The sequence below is a fragment of the Somniosus microcephalus genome, unplaced genomic scaffold, assembly GCF_052327205.1.
Source record: "Somniosus microcephalus isolate GS21.2 unplaced genomic scaffold, FLI_Smic_1.0 scaffold84, whole genome shotgun sequence".
Taxonomy (NCBI): Eukaryota; Metazoa; Chordata; class Chondrichthyes; order Squaliformes; family Somniosidae; genus Somniosus; species Somniosus microcephalus.
The window spans coordinates 216,272-222,341 of NW_028225271.1; positions in this window are offsets into that span (position 1 = coordinate 216,272).

The window sequence follows — 6,070 nt, forward strand, 5'->3', positions numbered from 1 at the left end:
GAGGGGGTGACTAGGTGTGTGGATGAGGGTAGTGCAGTTGATGTAGTCTACATGGACTTCAGTAAGGCTATTGACAAAGTCCCACATGGGAGATTGGTCAAGAAGGTAAGAACCCATGGGATCCAGGGCAATTTTTTTTTTAAATTCATTGATGGGATGTGGGCGTCGCTGGCTAGGCCTGCATTTAGTGCCCATCCCTAATTGCCCTTGAGAAGATGGTGGTGAGCCGCCTTCTTGAACCGCTGCAGTCCATATGGTGTAGGTACACCCACAATGCTGTTAGGAAGGGAGTTCCAGGATTTTGGCCCAGCGACAGTGAAGGAACGACAATACAGGTCCAAGTCAGGATGGTGTGTGGCTTGGAGGGGAACTTGTAGGTGGTGATGTTCCCATGCATCTGCTGCCCTTGTCCTTCTAAGTGGTAGATGTCGCGGGTTTGGAAGGTGCTGTTGAAGGAGCTTTGGCGAGTTGCTGCAGTGCATCTTGTAGATGGTACACACTGCAGCCACAGTGTGCCGGTGGTGGAGGGAGTGAATGTTGAAGGTGGATGGAGTGCCAATCAAGCGGGCTGCTTTATCCTGAATGGTGTCGAGCTTCTTGAGTGTTGTTGGAGCTGCACTCATCCAGGCAAGTGGAGAGTATTCCATCACACTCCTGACTTGTGCCTTGTAGATGGTGGAAAGGCTTTGGGGAGTCAGGAGGTGAGACACTCGCCGCAGAATTCCCAGCCTCTGGCCTGCTCTTGTAGCCACGGTATTTATATGGCTGGTCCAGTTCAGTTTCTGATCAATGGTAACCCCCAGGATGTTGATAGTGGGGGATTCAGTGATGGTAATGCCATTGAATGTCAAGGGGAGATGGTTAGAGTCTTGCTTGTTGGAGATGGTCATTGCCTGGCACTTGTGTGGTGCGAATGTTACTTGTCAGCCCAAGTCTGAATGTTGTCCAGGTCTTGCTGCATATGGACACGGACTGCGTCAGTATCTGATGAGTCTCGAATGGTGCTGAACAGTGTGCAATCATCAGCGAACATCCCCACTTCTGACCTTATGATGGAGGGAAGGTCATTGATGAAACAGCTGAAGATGGTTGAGCCTAGGACACTGCCCTGAGGAACTCCTGCAGTGATGTCATGTGATTGAGATGAATGACCTCCAACAACCACAGCCAACTTCCTTTGTGCTAGGTATGATTCCAACCAATGGAGAGTTTTCCCCTTGATTCCCATTGACTTCAGTTTTGCTAGGGCTCCTTGATGCCACACTCGATCAAATGCTGCCTTGATGTCAAAGGCAGTCACTCTCACCTCACCTCTTGAGTTCAGCTCTTTTGTCCATGGTTGGACCAAGGCTGTAATGAGGTCAGGAGCTAAGTGGCCCTGGCGGAACCCAAACTGGGCGTCAGTTAGCAGGCTTTTGCTGAATAAGTGCCGCTTGATAGCACTGTTGACGACACCTTCCATCACTTTGCTGATGATTGAGAGTAGACTGATGGGACGGTAATTGGCCGGGTCGGATTTGTCCTGCTTTTTGTAGACAGGACATACTTGGGCAATTTTCCACATTGCTGGGTAGATGCCAGTGTTGTAGAGTGCAGCGAAGATTCACCAGGCTGATACCTGGGATGGCAGGAATGACGTATGAGGAGAGATTGTGTCGATTGGGCTTATACTCACTGGAGTTTAGAAGATTGAGAGGGGATCTCATCGAAACCTATAAAATTCTGTCAGGTCTGGACAGACTAGATGCAGGAAGGATGTTTCTGATGGCCGGGGAGTCCAGAAGGATAAGGGGTAAGCCATTTAGGACTGAAATGAGGAGGAATTTCTTCACCCAGAGAGTGGTGAACCTGTGGAATTCTCTGCCACAGAGGGCGCTGGAGGCCAGTTCATTAAATATATTCAAGAAGGAGTTGGATATATTTCTTGAGGCTAAAGGGATCAAGGGATATGGGGAGAAGGCAGGGAAAGGGTACTGAATTTGGATGATCAGCCATGATCTCATTGAATGGCGGAGCAGGCTCGAGGGGCCGAATGGCCGACTCCTGCTCCTATCGTCTATGTTTCTATGGAACATTGGATCCAACATTAGCTTCGTGGCAGGAGGTAGAGGATGATGGTCGAAGGTTGTTTTTGTGACTGGAAGCCTGTGTCCAGTGGTGTACCGCAGGGATCGCTGTTGGGTCCTTTGCTGTTTGTAGTGTACATTAATGATTTAGATATGAATGTAGGAGGTATGATCAGTAAGTTTGCAGATGACACGAAAATTGGTGGAGTGGTAAATAGCGAGGAGGGAAGCTTCAGGCTACAGGACAATATAGACGGGTTGGTTAGATGGGCAGAACAGTGGCAAATAGAATTTAACCCTGAAAAGTGTGAGGTAATGCATTTTGGGAAGACTAACAGGGCAAGGGAATACACAATGAATGGTTGGACCCTAGGAAGGACAGAGGATCAGAGGGGCCTTTGTGTGCATGTACATAGATCCCTGAAGGCTGCAGGACAGGTAGATAAGGTGGTTAAAAAGGCATATGGGATACTTGGTTTCAATAGCCGAGGCATAGAATATAAGAGCAGGGAGGTTATGATGGAGCTGTACAAAATGCTGGTTAGGCCACAGCTGGAATACTGTGTGCAGTTCTGGTAGCCACACTATAGGAGGGATGTGATTGCATTGGAGAGGGTGCAGAGGAGATTCACCAGGATGTTACCTGGGCTGGAGTGCTTCAGCTATGAAGAGAGACTGGGCAGGCTGGGGTTGTTTTCCTTAGAGCAGAGAAGGCTGAGGGGGGACCTGATTGAGGTGTACAAAATTATGAGGGGCATAGATAGGGGAGATAGAAAGGAACTTTTCCCCTTAGTAGAGGGGTCAATAACCAGGGGGCATAGGTTCAAAGTAAGGGGCAGGAGGTTTAGAGGGGATTTGAGGAAAAACTTTTTCACCCAGAGGGTGGTTGGAATCTGGAACTCACTGCCTGAAAGGGTGGTAGAGGCAGGAACCCTCACAACATTCAAGAAGCATTTAGGTGAGCACTTGAAACGCCATAACATACAAGGCTACGGACCAAGTGCTGGAAAATGGGATTAGAATAGACAGGGCTTGATGGCCGGCGCAGACACGATGGGCCGAAGGGCCTCTTTCTGTGCTGTATAACTCTATGACTCTAACTCTGAGCCGAAGTTCCTCGAATTGCAGACACTTCTGGTCACCACACTTTAGGAAGGATGTGAAGGCCCTTGAGAGGGTGCAGAGGAGATTTACCAGAATGGTTCCGGTGGTGGGGGATTTTAGCTACAAGGACAGGTTGGAGAAGCTGGATTTGTTTTCATTAGAGCAAAGGAGGTTGAGGTGTGATTTGATAGAGGTGTACAGGATTATGACCGGTTTGGATAGGCTAGACGGAGAAAGGCTGTTCCCACTAGTTGATGGTACAAGGACTAGGGGACACAGATTTAAGGTTTTGGGCAAGAGATACAGGGGGGGATGTGAGGAAAAACTTTTTTACGCAGCCACTGGTGAGGACCTGGAACTCGCTGCCGACAGAAGCGGTGGAAGCGGAGACACTCAATGTTTTCAAGGGGAGACATAGAAACATAGAAGATAGGAGCAGGAGTAGGCCATTCAGACCCTCAAGCCTACTCCGCCATTCAATGAGATCATGGCTGATCATCCAAACTCAGTACCCGGTCCCTGCTTTCACCCCATATCCCTTGATCCCTTCAGCCTTGAGAAATATATCTAACTCCGTCTTGAATATATTTAATGAATTGGCCTCTGCTGCCTTCTGTGGTAAAGAATTCCACAGGTTCACCACTCTCTGGGTGAAGAAATTCCTCCTCATCTCAGTCCTAAATGGCTTACCCCTTATCTTTAGACTGTGGCCCCTGGTTCTAGACTCCACCGCCATCGGGAACATCCTTCCTGTATCTAGCCTGTCTAGTCCTGTTAGAATTTTATAAGTTTCAATGAGATCCCCCCTCATTCTTCTTAAATCCAGGGAATATAAGCCCAATTGCCCCAATCTCTCCTCATACATCATTCCTGCCATGCCAGGTATCAGCCTGGTGAATCTTCGCTGCACTCCCTCCATGGCAAGAACATCCTTCCTCAGATAAGGCGACCAAAACTGCACACAATACTCAGTGTGGTCTCACCAAGGCCCTGTACAACTGCAGCAAGACATCCTTGTTCCTGTACTCAAACCCTCTTGCTACGAAGGCCAACATACCATTTGCCTTCTTAACCGCCTGCTGCACCTGCCTGGTTACCTTCAGCGACTGGTGCACAAGGACACCCAGGTCTCGTTGCACTTCCCCTTCTCCCAATCTATTGCCATTCAGATAATAATCTGCCTTCCTGTTTTTGACAGCAAAGTGGCTAACCTCGCATTTATTCACATTATATTGCATCTGCCATGCTTCTGCCCAATCACCCAACCTGTCCAAATCATACTGGAGTTTCTCGGCATCCTCCTCACAGCACACACGCCCACCCAGCTTTGTGTCATCTGCAAACTTGGAGATATTACATCTAGTTCCCTCGTCTAGATCATTAACATATATTGTGAATAGCTAGGGTCCTAGGACCGATCCCTGCGGTACCCCACTAGTCACTGCCTGCCACTCGGAAAAAGACCCGTTTATTCCAACTCTTTGCTTTCTGTCTGCCAACTAGTTCTCTATCCAAGTCAATACCTTGCCCCCAATCCCATGTGCCTTAACTTTACACGCTAATCTCTTATGCGGGACCTTATCGAAAGCCCTCTGAAACTCCAAATACACCACATCCACTGGTTCGTCGTTATCTATTTTACCAGTTACATCCTCAAAAAATTCCAGTAGATTAGTCAAGCATGATTTACCTTTTGTAAATCCATGTTGACTTTGTCTGATCCTGTCACTGTTTTCCAAGTGCTCTGCTATTACATCTTTTATAATGGACTCTAGCATGTTCCCCACTATCGATGTCAGGCTTACCGGTCTGTAATTCCCCATTTTCTCCCCACCACCTTTTCTGAATAGTGGGGTAACATTAGCTACTCTCCAATCCATGGGAACTGTTCCAGATTCCATCGAATGTTGGAAGATGACCAGCAATGCATCTACTATTTCTAGGGCCACTTCCTTAAGTTCCCTAGGATGTAGATTATCAGGCCCTGGGGATTGATCGGCCTTCAATCCCATCAATTTCCCTAACACCATTTCCCTAGAAATACTAATTTCTTTCAGTTCCTCCCTTTCATCAGACCCCTTGCTCCCCGACATCTCTGGGAGGTTATTTGTGTCTTCCTTTGTGAAGACAGAACCAAAGTATGTATTTAATTGGTCTGCCATTTCTTTGTTCCCCATTATAAATTCCCCTGATTCTGACTGCAAGGGACCTACGCTTGACTTCACCAATCTTTCTCTCTTCACATATCTATAAAAGCTTTTACAGTCAGATTTTATGTTCCCTGCAAGCTTACTCTCATATTCTATTTTCCCCTTCTTAATTAATCCTTTTGTCCTCCTTTGTTGAATCCTAAACTGCTCCCAATCCTCAGGTTTACTGCTTTTTCTGGCCAATTTATATGTCCTCTCCTTGGATCTTATGCTATCCCTAATTTCCCTTGTTAGCCACAGTTGAGTCACCTTTTTTGTTTTATTTTCATTCCAAACTGGGATGAGACTAGATCGGCACTTGAGGGAAATAAACTTGCAGGGCTACGGGGATAGAGCGGGGGAATGTGTCTGACTGGATTGCTCTACAGAGAGCTGGCATGGACTCGATGGGCCGAATGGCCTCCTGTGCCTCTATGACTCTATGTGGTTGCTGTGGATCACACTGGGGTCCACCAGCTCCCACATGCTACAGCTGCAACACATCACCAGCCCGGCCATCTCTATTGTATTTTATTTAACTAATTAGGTTTTCAAGTTTTGAAATATCCAATTGTCTATTAATAGTTTTTAATCTAGGTAATAACCTTGTTTAATTTATTAAATTTAGTTATATGCTTTAGATCTTTACTGTAACTTAGCCCACACTCCTAATTAAACCCTAGTTGTTTATATATTTTTTAATGTATCAAG